Source organism: Emydura macquarii, unplaced genomic scaffold (assembly GCF_026122565.2).
Source record: "Emydura macquarii macquarii isolate MOO-44397 ecotype Brisbane River unplaced genomic scaffold, CSIRO-AGI_Emac_v2 contig_2205, whole genome shotgun sequence".
NCBI lineage: Eukaryota > Metazoa > Chordata > Testudines > Chelidae > Emydura > Emydura macquarii.
This window is the reverse complement of record NW_027132342.1, coordinates 7,027,895-7,043,525: the sequence shown is the minus strand read 5'-3', so window position 1 is coordinate 7,043,525 and position 15,631 is coordinate 7,027,895. Positions and strand designations below refer to the sequence as shown.

The following is a 15,631-nucleotide window of genomic DNA, read 5'->3' as shown; positions in this document are numbered from 1 at the left end:
CAAGAAAAGGTTTGTGATATAATTATACTGACAGTTGTTGATTATTCTTAATTGGTTTACATACATGCCTTACAGTTTTAGCTAAGCTTCTTCCTACTTATATATTATTCTTTAGTAAAGCTGTTTATGCTGATAAGGGCCCAATCTGACTTCAGTGAGATTTTGCATGGCCCCATTCAAGTCAATAGGCAAACTCTTGATGGCATTAATGTCAAAATGCCTATTGATTTTATTGGGACCAAGATTTCCTCAGTAGGAGTGTTGCAACTTGGCACTGCCCCTTCAAGAGGGAAGAGGCCAGTGTATCTGTGACTCATCAGCTGCTTCCCAGTTAGACTCAAGTGAAGGCACCTGGGCTATAGAAATAGGGAGAAACAGGGACAGCAGGAATCAAACAGGAAAGGGACAGGTGAGAGCACCAGGAGAGTGGCAGAGACCCTGGAAGGAAGATATTTGGGGTTCCTGGGGAGAAGACTGAAGGTAGGAGAGAATCAAAGGGGTTTGCTGGCTGACCTACCCGAACTAGGGGCAGAGGGCTGGAGGCCAGAGAGCAGCAGAGTGCTCCTCTGGTGAGGATGATCTCTGAGCAGAGAAACTGTAGGCATTTTTGCTGGGAAAAATAGGTTTGTACTCTTGAGGGCATCCCTGAATTGTGGCCATAATGGACTTTAAACTGTTAAGTTAATGGATTCCATCTTAAAACAGTATAAACCTTCCAACTCAAACACTAGCATTTCACTTCACAGGGACTAAAATGCCTTGACTGAGTCCATTTAAAATGGCAAAAGTTTGCCTATAGCTTACGCTTTATATTTGGGGCTGCTGAAATAATTCTGTTTTCAATACAAAACTAAAGGGAAAGTGGGTTGAATAGATAAGGAAGGGAAAGAGGAAGGAAATTACATTTTAAATATCATTTCCTTTAGGAAATACTGATGCATGTTAAAGAAAAAGTTTATTGGTGGAGAATTTTTAAGCTTTCTCCTATATATATCATTCCATTTGAGACATACTTTATAGTCTTCACTCAGCCATGGTGATGACTAAGCTCAATGGAAGTTTCTCCTGAGTCAGAACTGTAGGATTGGACCTCATGAAAACCAGTTTCTCTTCTCTACCAAAAGTATTGCTATCCCCTGTTATACAGGTTGATTTTCCTGAGACAGCTGAGGATGAGGATAGCCGGCAGCAATACCTGTATCATTAGAATTTATGGGCTCAACCTGGTCCTGATGCCATGAAGCACATCCCTAAGCCTGTGAGTAGTCCCACTGAAATAAAGTTAAATACGTTCTTAGGCCCTTTGCCAGATTGGGGCCAGACTGCTCAGCCCCTTGGAGGATCAAACCCAAACTGCAGATTAATTTTTTCTAAAGAAGAGTATGCTGTTCATAGACAAGCAAAATGTTATCAGTTAGGCTGATGGTGTTAACAAAAATATATGGAGAGAGAGCCATGTAATAGCTTGTGATTATTATCTGAGGGCTGGGTGGAGTGCTTATTGTAGGGGGAGGAGCAGAGAGCATGCATATCTGGATTCCAGAAGCTGACTCTATAGAATGCCTTTCTATATTAGAGCAAATGACTTTGGTTTACTTTGATTCACCCTAATTTCCCAGCAAGTACACAGTTGTGCAACCTGCAAACTTCCAAGATTAGCGGTCCTAGGTGTGCTATCAAGGACAATAGAGTGACAATGAGAGTAGAGAGAGAAGCAAATGCATTTTAAGGGTATATTTATTGAATTATTCATGTGTGTGTTTATTTCCATATTGTTTATCACAGTACTAACTGCAACAAGTACTCTAATTACAAATATTTAAAACCCACACATTACATTTGCCACACATATAAATGGTGTTCTAAAACCTGAAAATATTGGTATTATACTTGTTGCCAAGAAATGTTACTAGGCCACCTGTTAGGTGAGCCACAAAGCAACTATCAACAAGCAACAAATTAACTGAATGCTAGAGAAAAGAAATAAGCATTCCATAATGTCCTGGAACCTTTCCCTCAGGCTCTGTCAATATGTTACATACACACCCACCCAAACATGCTCAACTGTAGAACCATCATTTGGAACACTGTCCCTTTGATTGATCAAGACACCTTAAGAATGAGCCAGGGACTTGCAGGCCAACATGTAAGCAAGCCAGGGAAGACGCGTTGTCCAAGGCAATGATAATCGATCAGTGGTGTGCAAGCAGCTCCTAGCTCTTCATAGCCTTGCACATAGCTCCTTCATGGGTTGCGTGCATCTGTGGCCTTGGGGGAAAAATGCCAATACAGAACATAATCAAAGACATGCAGGCTCCATGGGCCTCAGGGAGGCAGCGAGGTTGACTGAAGCAGCCTTCTCAGAATGTGACAGACTTCAAATGTCAGATCGTTTACTGAGCCCTAAATAATCTTGCTTGGATTGCAGTCTTTACCAAGCTGCTTTGATGGTTGAATTTCCTAATAAATGGTACGTGTGCTCTTGTATTTCAAACATGTAGTGTTGGTGTGGTTGCTTAGAGCCACTACCTTCAGCTCACCACTAAGGGGCTCTTGTAACCCCGCATGAAGAGCCTGCATTGGTAGGCAATCCTTCCTCATCCTCCACTTCCAGATCATCTACCGTAGCAAAATAGTCAGAGTGGGAGAAACTCACATCTGAGCAGAGGCCCCACACGAGACCTGTGCACTGCTTAAATTCCACTTTAAACCACAAAATAGGCTAAAATGGTGCATACACTTTGTGCAGGGTGCAGGAATGATTAGATATAAGCAACAGAAGCTAGTAAGGAGTGGATGTTTTTAGTTAGTCAAGGGCAGCAGACCTCTAGCGAGAAACTTGAAACTGAGATGCACAACGTATTTATTGGATATGGCATCTATCGTCCTGCTCGTGTTTGGACAGTAGGCACTCGGCAGAGGTGTCCCATAGCCAGTAAGGGGACTGCCAGATAGGAATCTGCAAGTAAAAGGTTTCTAAGAACTTTTTCTGAAGAAGACTTGTGTTTTCTAGGTGGCTGTGACGATGCCATTGGGATGGATGCAAAAGTCTCCCAAGTATGCTAATCAACCACAAGCATTTCTTTAATGCCTTTTGCAGACCTGTATTCATATTTCGGGAAGGTAAAGTTACAGATGGTTTATCTACTGCAGCCTCTCAGTCTCCATCACATGCTCTGCCTCCATCATCTGGAAATTTGCATCATTGGAACTTGCCTTCAGAAGTTACTTCACACTTTTGTTTCCCCAACCCCTAAAAATGTTTTGCTGCTTAATGTTTTGCTGCTTAATGCTGAATGCTTAATGCTGCTTAACGCTGAATGGAAGTGTAAGCACCAGGTGTTGCCAGCATGAACGCCAAGGTTGCTGCTTTAAAAGAAAACCTCTGAACTGTGAGTGATGGAGGCTGGAGATAGCTTAGCAGTGAGAATGATAGTATCAAACTATCTGCTGCTCCAGTTAAATACAAGACTGGCTTGAATAGAAAAATAGGGCACTGGAGAGGGACGGGTGGGTGGGTCTAAACTGTTAAGAACAGTATGACGACCAGGAGGTGTAGCTTAAACAGCACACTACTATTTCACCATCCAGATTAAAACACAAATGTATTAATGTACCCAGGCACTACAAGGTTCTTCTTTTGAACATTTGGAGTGAGGCAAGTGTACAATCACAAGGTTGTCAGAAGTGGCATTGTTTGTACTTGTTCTAGTGCAGGATGGTTATTGTGGCAGTATGGCAGTTTAACTTGTACTTGGAAGGAGGGGCAACAGGGATTTGATACTGTATCATATTGTTATCCTTTGCCCTGAGCAGTTAGGCAAAGTTTGAGGCCTTGTAGGGTTGTTTCCATTTGGATGAGAAATCAGTGAGTCAGTTATATGCTTGGTGTAACCTTATCTATTTACAAAAAATGTACACCAAGGCCTGTTTCCCTGAACACAGCAGAAACAAGCAACAGCAGACAGTTTCCTTGCTTAGAAAGTCCTAAGTGTGCTCCTGCAGCAAGCTCTGTGTCCAAGGTGCTCCATCTCTGCCATCTCCAAGAGTCATTCACACAACTCCTTGTCCTCCTCCTGACACTCTTCTGCCTCCAGCACATAGCCAACAGCCAATCTCCTAGCCCTCCATCTGCAACCAAGGGACTGCTCAGCCCATAAGGCTTAGCTCTCATCTGCCATGCAGCCTATTGCATTGGCAGGTCCCACGTTGTCTGTAGCTGTTTTTGCTACATAAGGGTCTTGATTTCACCTTCTCTGGATCCTGAAAGAGTGCTTAGAACATCCACTGGGTTTATTGAAGTCTGTGATTGTCTTTGGATCCAAGACTCAGCTGAGGCCCACCGTTAGCACCTTCCAAAATAACAATATTTTTAAATCAATGTAATGCATGAGTTTGTCTTAGGGTGATTTATTCTTTATTATATATTTTAATTATTATAAAGCTTATGATTAGACATTGGATGAATGACATTGCTTAGTTAATAAATAAATGCATTCAGTGACTGGGCAGCGGTATGGATTGCATGAATTAGGCTTTGTCTCCACTCAGAAATAGCCACAATTCAGCAGTGGTTGGCTGGCAATTGATACATCTGCACCGGTGCTGACTCCTTATGGTAAATAACAGGACATGAAGGAATTCATACAAATGAAGATGACACTTAGCCCTTTTTTCAGTTGGGGTAAACCCTCATTAGCTCCACCAGAGCAAAACCCAGCTTGCAATTGTCTTCACTTAGAAGTCAGCACAGATGCAACTAATATTCAACTTATCTATTCCAGTGTATGAAAGAAATCTAAGATGGTGTAGGAAGCTGAGGCAATTCAGTCTTTCTGTCTTCCCATTAAACTCTGCCCCAGCCCTATGATGGAGGACAAACTGGGATCCTAAAAATGTAAGACTAACTACTCAGGGTTATTTTTTTTTTTAGTGTGCCAGGTTTTGAGTCGGTGTTGCGTCTGGTTAGCGTCAGTTAATTCCCTCAGTGAGAATGTGACATTATAAAATGTTCAAAACTGTGCATAAATTAATAATAAAGTTTGGATAACTTTGGCATACCAGAGAGAGCGGAGAATACTGTAGACAAGCCAGGAGCAATGTGAAGTTTGACAGAACTTGGCTAACAGCATGGGGTAAATATTTAAAGATCATAGACCTGATTCGCCATTGCCTTGCATCTTGGGTAGTTATTTATACCAGTGCAGAGTGGGTATAAAATGCAACAAGTCTGATTTAGTGGCAGTTGACACCCACTTTATGTGAGAGTGAATGACTTTACAATGGAAAATCAGATCCATATAACTTTATGGAATGGCAAAGCTAATAGTGGGGAAGGCCACCTTAGCATTTGTTTGTAATGGGTCACCAAGAGATTTCAATAATAACATCTAAGGCATTCTTGGGTACGATGGGAGATCACATGTAACATCCCTGTATATAGAGACTAATGAATTAAACTCAAATCCAGGAATGATTTAATATAATTGGGTTTAGACTATAGTGCATCACTCACATGCAGGAGTGTTTTCCCATAGAAACCCACCCTTGGTCTAATAGAAATGCAAAGCAGGCTTATAGCTAAAACAAATTTAAGACTGTAGGACAGAACTTTACAATTCCTGTGGTTGGGTGGTTATTCTTGGGTAAAGCTGGCTGAAGTGTTTTTTAATTTTGATGAAATATTTGGGGGGAGGAGGGAGAAATTTGACATTTATGTAAAATTAGGGTCCCCTTTTTGACCAACTTTATTATTGGGAATTAAGCAAAACACCTTTGACCTCTAAGTTGCTGGGTCAAATTCAGGCATATGACAGGCTGAAATTTATTACCATTTAATGACAGTTTAGTGGGCTGTGTGGAATGAGTTTGAGGCCTCTGCTCTTCTCTACTCCTGGAAGACAAATGTTCGTAAAGTAAACAAACAAAAAATTGGCACTAATTAGTAACTTTGTTGGCAGTCTCAGTAGAGATGCCAAGAAATGAATGGGCTTGGAGACTGACTGAGCGATCCTTTAACCCTCTGAGAAAGTTCCTCCCAGAAAATGTTAAAACACCTCAGGGAGAGTTATTTGTGGCAAGTTTGCCACAGGTTGCTGTCTATGCTATACCTGTTCAGAGTCTAGAGGGCTTCAGTCTCCAGGGCTGCTAACCCAGCACCTTTCACAAACCTGAAATTCACACACACAACTATAACTTTAAAGCTATAATAACTTACCATCAACCACTAACTTCGTGGTATTCTGAGCGCTTGCAACATGATTTAACTGGCGGGAAGGGAGGTTTAAACATAATTAAATGTTCACATAAAATTAGATACCTCAGCCCAAGACCTTCAAAAGGAAACTGGCTGCCATACTTGCTCAGGATGTCAGGGTTGCATTGTTTTCTAATCTGTCACAGACCATTTTAATTTTTTCAGGACAAGTAAGAAATCCTCTCACAGGTAGGGGGCGCTCTGCCACTAAAATCCAAAATCCTTTCAAAAGTTGTGAGGGAGCATAATTGTACTAGTTAATAATCCCTCATTTTGAACAGTGTGATTCTGATTTTTTTTTTTTTTTTGGAGAAGTTATTAATGCCAAAAAATAGGGCAATGTCAGACCCCTAGGCATTTACGAAGTCCAATTTACTGAGATCATTACTTCTGGCTTACCTAGCACATGAGTAGCCTCTGATGAATAGATACTATTTCTTCAGGATATAAAGCCAGAAATAATAATTTGCTGTTGCAAACTGAAAATTTGGGATGTTAGTCTGCTCTGGGCTCCTTTTTCCTTACCATTTCCCCATGCCAATATTGAAACAAAGGTTCAGAAAGAACTATATTCAAAGGAACATCTTAACAGCCTTATGCTCAATGGTGAGTACAATTTCTTTTTCTGAGCGTGCAAATAAAACGCATCCCCAACACAGAGCCATTAAGTGTCACTTCTGACTAGCATTAAAACCTGTGTTTGGGTTTTTTTTAATTTTAATGTCTTATTTAATTGTAATTCTATTTAATTTAATTTTTAATTTGACTCTCCCTCACATCCCCCCCTCTCGCCTCTTCCCCCCTCTGCCCCCCAGAGCAAACCCTTTGACAGCTTGTCAAGATCTAGCAAGTTGCTGTGGTTGCAGTTAAATTGTTACTTTCAAGCATATAAGCGACAGCAGGATCTCCCCATTACAGCCCTAGATAATATATTGAATTACAGTAATGATTAACATTTTAACCTTAAGATAATTGGAAGAGATCTATTGAAAATGACCTTCCCCACCCAGGTCTCATGCATTCACTTAGTTCTTTTCCACTGCTTCTGGCCCAAATATATCACCATAGGTGGACTTATGATTTGGGTTCAGTCCATACATGGATTTTGGGCTCATATAGGTTCAAGATTTGTCCTATGGAAAGCTGACCAGCACAGATCTGTCTGGCTTTATTTAATAACACTTTGAAGCTTTGCAAAATCTTACGTAAAATGTTCCTCTGGGAAAGAGTTACAATAGGGTCATTGGGTATATTTTCTGTATTTCCTCTCACTTCAGTCTTTATTACAAAAATAATTGTACAAAAGCAAATGTATTGAGACTTTGGCTCTCACTGCTTATTCATGCCTTGAAGTAATAATTCCCATAAGGTGATCACAGTCAAAATTTTAAAAAACCTGTTGTAGGGCCTGACCTTGCATTCCCTGTGCATGCCAAACTCTCAATTATGTTAACTCAGTTTGGGGTGTTCTGTAAAAAGCAGAGTCAGGGCCCTTTCTGTAAACAAATGAAAGGACAGTGTGGCCAAATCCAGCCTGAAACAACACACTGACAGCCACTCCCTGCAACAAAAGTGAAGGGGAAAAAAAAAAGGTGATGGTATCAGCAGCTCTTTCTAGCTGAATCTGCTGTGTGTGTGTATTTACATTAGCTGGCAGGCTATTTTCCTCGCACTTAAGAACAAAAGCAGGACTGCTCATATTTTTCAAATAAACTGTTTTCAATTAGAGCAGGATATAAAAGTCAAAAAGTGCACAAATATAGTTTACAGTAGCTTGTACTTTAAAAGATATTCAGGAGAGATTCTCTGCTGGCATAAAACAGTGTAGCTCCACTGAAGTGTAGTGGGCATTGGACCAAGGGACCTTTTCTCCCATCCTATGGTAGAGTACACAGATTTTCTGTCGGTCAACACTGCTAGTTGACGTGACTGTTCTTTGCCATCATGACCCCACACTGAGGCAGTATTGCCCACCCCAAGCATTCAGAAATCATGAGTCAGGCCCCAAGAAGAAATCAACAGATTAAAAAAATGTTATTTATCTTTCTTTGCTTTGTGTGTGTTAGAGTTCACATCTCTAAGTGTTTCCCCACAGCTACGCATGCTAGAAATGTTTCTTTTTCTTTTAAATTGAAAGCTGAGAGTTTCATAATCTCACGACATGAGGGGTGGGACTTTATTAAAATCACCAAACAGCCTGAGACTCATGTGAGCTGGTGACACATTTACATACTGAGAAAGCTGGAAGAATTTTATTCCTCATGTACATCTTGTGACAGTTATATGCTTGAGCCTGATTGTCCCGTCAGCGTTCCAGTCAGCACTGGTAGGTGGAAACCGGGTAGTTTACAGTCGAATCATCTTTTACATGGAGCTTCATCCTCCTGGGGATGCTAGGAGCAAATGTGGCCGGGGGAAAATCCCTACTAGTACAACTCTAAAGGATGCTGGGAATGTGGAGGTTCCAGAAACCAGAGCAGCTGTGGAAGCCCTAGATCTCTGAATGGATAGCCCTGACTTCCCATGTCCTTGGGAATCTGTCAGGTTTGGGTGCAGGCCCAGTGGCTTATTCTGCAGGGATGGGGATCACCCACTCCCTTCCAACAGGGTAACAGGGGAGGAACTCTGAAAGAAGAGTCTTCTCACTGAGATTTCCTCCTCCAAATCCACCCAGGGGGAGGGATGATTTCAGGCTGTTGTAAGGACCAGGATAATAGTGTTACTACTAGAGCTGGTCAATATTTGGAATTTCTGCCCCATGGGAAATTTCAAAATTTAGTCTCACTTCAGAATGGAACAAAGTTAAAATTTCAGAATTTTTCATAAAACAAAATATTTTGAGAATACTTTTAGACCTTATTGAGCCATTTCCATAGGCCTGTAATGTTTTGTTCTGATAAAGTTGAAATATTTTGTTTTGACCCATCCTTTTGACTGGTATGCCATTATAACAAAAGTCAAAATGATGAAGTCCAAAGGAGATGTCAAAATTTTAGTGGAACATTATCAAAATCTATATGTTCCCACGAAATGTTTCAATTTCATCAAATAAGCATTTTCCAAAGGAAAATTGTTCTGTTGGGAAAGTTTTCAATCAGTTGTAGTAAATACTCTTACACCAATTTTTAGAGAGATAATTAGACTTGAAAGGATTAGATTTTTATCAGTAAGTGTCAATGAACATCAATTTTATCATACACACAGAGACATACATACACAATGACAAAATATTTCCATTGACAAGAATAAAAATTTACAGTTAGGCAAAGTAAGGAAAAAGTGTGCCTGAGAACTTACTAGTTTGCTTTAAGGCTAAAATGTTGACAATTTATGTTTTAACAGTCATCAAGCTTTAACTTTTTGAATTACGTCTACTGATAAGTAAGTGTTGTCCTTCCCCCTCCCCCCCCCCCCAATGTTTCCTGCAGCTGTGAAAATGTAAATCAGTTAAAAATAAACATTGATATTAGCCCTCAATTATAAAAAGATAAAAATTGAATTCTGCCAAGCCTCAATTTAACTGAAGTAGAGTGGTTCTTAACCCCTTGCTGTAGTAGCTGTGTTGGGCGTAGGGAGGCTAACTGCTTTAATATTCTCTGAAAAGAATATTTACCACATGGGGATGTAGGAGCTAAGGGAATTCACCTTCTCCTCCACTAAACTCTCTGCTAATTATCTGGCATTAAATATGCAGTGTAACTTCCAGCCAGGGTCCCAGGGAATGTATTTATTGCCTCCTCATCCCCTTCAACTCTGTTTCTTTTCATCTTTCTGTGGTTTGCATTGCCATTTACTGACCCTATTACAACACACTATTGACGTCCAAGCTTGGAAACCTTTGTTTGTTCTTTCCCACCCCACCCTAGTTTGAGGAATTCCAAAAATACATCACGGAGCATGTGTGTGTGGCTGTGAAGAAGTCGTCATTCATTACAGCTATCGACTTGACTCACAGAATCTGGTGCTGGAGCTCAGCTCTCCAAAAGTTTTCAGTGCTTGCAGATTTGGTTCTGGCCTGTTACACAGACACAGTGCAGAGCTTCAGCTCCTCTAGCTCTACCTGAGGAGAGCAATGGCTAGAGCCTGGCAAATCTGCAGCTAGCCACTTTATATGCGTGGACAATTTCTGCAGATTGCTGATGGATGCAGATACAAATTTTATAGCCAGAGCACTGCAAATCTGTGGCTCGCCAGTGACCATTTTTGCAGCTCACAGATCAGAGGCGGATACATACATTGTATTCGCATAGGGCTCTAGTAATGGCTGTTTACCCCAGTTGAGGATCTGGCCCAAAGTTTGGCCCCTAACTTCTCCAGAGCGAGGGTGCGGGCAGAAAAGAGTGTTTGCAACGTGGGTTTTGGGTCATGTTCCCTTTCGGGGGGGGTTGGGTTGGTTTCTCTTTCTCTCTCCTGCATGGCTTTCACGCGTGTGCAACCCACTCTGTGTTTTACGGGTGCGTTATTGAGCGGAGAAGGTAAAGGCCCACACGTTTGCTGGTGGCTGAATATCTAGGTCGACCTGAGAGCTTGCAAAACCGGCTGCTGCAGCTGGGACGCAACCAGGCAAAGTCAGCGTCTCCATGTGACTAGAAGATTCCTGAGTTCAAAGGCGGCCCGGCCCCTGCCCTGCAACCGAGTCACACACGCACGTTCCCCGACCCTGCCAAACAACGCCGCGCCGCGCGCTGCTAACTCCCAGTCCCAGCCTGGGCGGGCGCTCGGCTCTACCGGCAGCCGCTGCTACTGCCGGCTGCTGCTCTCCAGCTGTGGAGCCGGGTGGGGGGAGTGACGGAGGAGGGGGGGAAGCTTCCATCATCGCCGCCCAGTTGTGCGAGCTCTGTATGCAAAGCAGCCGGGAAGCGGCGACCAATCAGGCGCTGGCCTCCGCCGTCGTATTTATAGCCCGTATTTAAAGAGCCCTTGGGAGTCTCCGCTTTTGCTCAGCTGGGCGGTGGCGGTGCCGCAGCCGGAGCTCGCTGGAGCACACGTGCTGGCGCGGCTGGGCATGGGGGGGATGGGTGGTGCGGTTTAAGTGCCTTTGGTCTGATGATGAACCCTTGGCTCTTCCCACCCACGCCAGTGCTGGGAGAGAGAGGCCATTCCAGCGCGGCTCCTGTAACCCTTTCCCTGCCACACCCCAGAGCGTGAAAAACCAGCCTTCCAGAAGAAATGCACTTGAAACATAACCCTGGCTCGGCTGCTTCCCTTGGGGTTTGCCCAGCCTCTTGGAAACAAGATGCATCCTGTTAACAGTTTCAGGGGTTGGGGGAATGGCAGCACAGGCGTGCCTCTGATTTAACGAAACCCTGGGTGGGGAAGGTGCTGAAGCTTTACAGAGCAGCCCCATCTCTTTTGTTACTTCGGATCTGTCAAACGTTGGCGTTGTGCTGCTCAGTGTGTACAAAACTCCCAGCCAGCGGGAGATCCTTCCTTCCTACGGCGTTTCAAACCTACAGCTGTCGTTCTGCGATCTCGCCGCACCCATAACTCTTCCCAGTTTAAGTAGGGATCCGGGCGTGAAAAACAGTGTGTGTTCCCATCCCCTCGCCAACAGCTCCAGAAGCGATACAAATCTCCCGGAGTGAGCAGAGGAAGATGATTTTAGAGCACGGTACCTTTTTGTAATGGGTGTAAAACAGCCTTTCTGACTGAGGGGATTATAACACTTCTAGGCCAGTGGTTCTCAACCGTTCCCGACTGCTGTACCCCTTTCAGGAGTCTAATTTGTCTTGTGTACCCCAAGTTTAACCTCACTTAACAACTCCTTGCTTACAAAATCAGATACAAAAATACAGAAGTGTCACAGCACACTATGACTGAACAATGGTTTACATTCCCATTTTGTCCGTATGAAATTTTAGTTTGTATTAACTTCACTAGTGCAGCCTGTTGTAAAACTAAGCAAATATCTAGATGTGTGGATGTACCCCTTGGAAGACCTCTGTGTACCCCAACGGGTACATGTACCCCTTGGCTGAGAACCACTGCTCTAGGCTTGGCACAAGAAGTAGGTCTTAAGACTGTATTTGAATGAATGAAGAGTGTGTCGGACTCAGTCACCTTTAGCACAGACTGGGGAGGGCTGGAGTTTCAGGCGTAAGGGGAAGTCGTTTGACTGAAACTGCTGATAATTAGATTAAACCCAATCAGTAGAGTTGGCAACGTCATTGTGACATATTTGTGCGGTGAAACTTTAAAATCACACATTGTCCAGTGAGGGAACAGCACAATGAATAAACCAAACTTGAAATTGCTGCTGCTGCTGCCAAGAACCAGCAGTCATACTCTGTTACATGGTTTTAAATAGGACACTGTTGTGCAGTGATTTATTTGTACAATTTTTGGTTTGGGGAAGCACAGAAAAAGAATTTAAGGCTGCAAACTAAGATACATGGGAACCTAACTTTAGGCAGCCATAAGGGAAACATCTTGGCTATTACTCTTCTCCTCCCTCAATGTTTTGCTTTACCTTTCTCTCTGGCACAGGAATTAGAAGAGGTACTGGCTCTGGCTCTGCCAGAGAAATCATTCATGTGAAATTGTACTACAACAGTTTTAATTCGCTGTGGGCCCACTCCTGTGAGTTGCTTGCTGAGCCCCTTCAACTCCCACTGGCTTTGGTGGGAATTGGGGGTGATTTGCAGCAGTGAGGAGGTGCTCTGCACTTTGCAGGATCAGGCCCCAGGATCCTGCTCCTGACAGGCATTGAGCACTTGCAATTGCCTTTGACATCCCTGAATTCAGGCATTAAAAGTGGATTCTCTGTTGCCTTGCCCCTTGTGTAGTCACTGAAAAATGTGCAAAATAGCTGTAAAATGCTATCCTTACACAGTTATACATGACTGTCCAAGTTGTAAGAGAGTGGAGAATCAGGCCCTAAACCTTCATTTTACAGTAAACTGATGTTCAGCTGGAGGAATGGTAATTCCTCCTGAGCACCTAAAGTCTCTTTCTGAGTAAACTTCTTAAAGAAGTGGAACAGAATTATAATTCTAATAGTAACAAGGGGTGCAGCTTTCTTATCCAATAGTAGGCCATTAGAACCACTGCATTTCATACAACATACAAGGCACTTCTGTGGACATTGAGCTTTGCCAGTAAGAGTCAGATTACACAGCCCAGGTGTGTGGATTTTTCACTCCCCTAAACAACGTAGTTATATTGTATAGGTCTGTAGTGTAGACCTGGCCTGAGGCCTAGTCTACACTTAAAAATTAGATTGACCTAGTTATGCACTCAGGGCATGAGATTTTTCACAGCCCTGACTTAAATAGCTGACTTATTGAGTGGCAGTCAAAAAGGATTTCTCAAAGCCTATAGGCAGAATGAAGAACAATGCCTCCAGTCAATCCTTTCCTCGACCTAGCTACCAGCTCTTGGAGAAGTGGATTAACTACATCGATGGAAAAAAACCCTTCCATCAGTGTAGGAAGTGTCTATGCAATGGTGCTGCAGCAGCATAGGTGTGCTGCTGTAGTGTAGACATATCCTGGGAGATTTGGCAGCAAAGAAGAGATGCATTTCTTTTAAACAAAGAAAAATCAGGCACACCGTATACATTTGTTACCTCTGATTACGTACATGGTCATTGAACAACTGATACATTAATTTATGCACTGTACCTATTGTAATTAGGAGATGTCCAATTTTATGAACTTTTTGATTTTATGAACTATTCGATCCCCAGTTTCATTGTAAAATAGGGATTCTACTGTAGATGTAAGCTTTCTATTCAAAACTAAACATGATTCTCAGAGGGTTATACCAGAGTCCTTTACATTTGTATTGGGCCAAACCTTGCTGTTTGAAGTGTCTTGAGTAAGTAAGTGTTAGCAGTACTGACTTGCATCCTAATATACAATGTAATGTTCTTAACATGCTTTGGATGGCAACAGGCTGTTATGGCATCATCTGCTGAATATTTTAAAATCACTTGTACATGCTTCTACAACATGTCTACTAAAATAACAAATTTCTAGTGATTATTCATTGTAGTTCAACCATCCATAAAGATTACTTCATTTATTACAAAATGTTCAGCAACAATACTGCACCCAAAGAGGTCAAAGGGAATTTTGCTATTGACCTCAATGGGAGCTGGATCTGACCCTTATTCACAACGCTCAATGTCCACAGAAGTGCTTTGTATGTTGTATGAAATGCAGTGCTTCTAATGGCCTACTATTGGATAAGAAAACTGCAGCCCTTGTTACTATTAGAAATATAATTCTGTTCCACTTCTTTAAGAAGTTTATTCAGTGAAAAGAGACTCAGTTAGGTTCTCAAGAGGAATTAACATGTAGTTAGTTATACCAACCTAACCCCCCATGTAGACAGAGCAAGCTACCCCCTCTCAGAGAGGTGGATGAACTATACTGATAGAAGAAGCACTCCCATTGGTATAGAACAGTGTTTCTCAATTGGTGTTCTGCGGAACCCCGGAACACTGTTAGGGTTCCGCGAGAAAGTGACATTGCGCCGCCGAGAGCAGCTGTTCTCCACGCCGCTGAAAAAGGGAAGATGTCCCGTATTTTTCGGCGGAGGGTATCGAGTATGAGTGTAATTTCCCCACGGAGCCTAAAGGGTTCTGCGGGGAAATTTAATTGAGAAACGCTGGTATAGAAGCATCTTCACAAAAGAGCTACAGTGGTTCAGCTGCACCGGTGCAGCCCCGCCACTGTTGCGCTGTACGTGAAGACAAGCCCTCAGTCTTCTCAAACCTGTACAGCTGCTTGAACATTGGCTGAAGGACTGAAATCACATTCAGCAGCAGAAAGATGATTTTGGGAGCAGAAAAATGGTTTCTGTAACTGATTGTCATAAGATCCGTGTTCATAAAATCAGAGTTCCACTATATATAGTTCATTGGTACTTGTAAATAGTGTTTTATCATTCAGTGAAAATCCTCATTTTGAAATGAAAGTGGCGCTAGATTTGTGCTATAATGTTATCCCCTCACTGCCTTTTTAAAAAAAAAAAAAAAATTTAAAGGGTAACATCAGCTCCTCATCTGGTATAAATCAGTGTAGATCCATTGATTTAGAGTAACACTAATATACACCAGCTGGCACATTTGGATCTGGCCCATTTGTTTCAAGCTTTTCAGCTATGTTTTAAATTTAAAACATATAGCTTGCTCAAGCTTGCTGCAATTGAGATAATTAGTGCTCAGCGTAAAACGATCCAGTGATAATATTTTTAATCTGCATGGTATTTAAAAAAAAAATCTTTGTGTGTGTATAGTGTGTGTATATATTTCAAAATAGCAAAGCCAAGTTTTGAACTGCTTGCCAGTCTAAATGATCTTAAACTGAAAACCTAAGAATGAGAAATTTAATGACAAAAGAAGTGTTTGTTTAAGGAAGTTAGAAGGGA

At 42.2% G+C, this 15,631-nt stretch overlaps 1 long non-coding RNA gene across 1 annotated transcript; it reads left to right on the top strand.

Moving 5' to 3' along the window:
• Positions 1-373: 373 nt before the first annotated feature.
• Positions 374-3,411, top strand: LOC137160417 (uncharacterized). The gene is made up of 3 exons (XR_010921869.1): positions 374-480; positions 1,148-1,258; positions 3,014-3,411. It is a non-coding gene; the product is annotated as an uncharacterized lncRNA (long non-coding RNA).
• Positions 3,412-15,631: the final 12,220 nt, after the last annotated feature.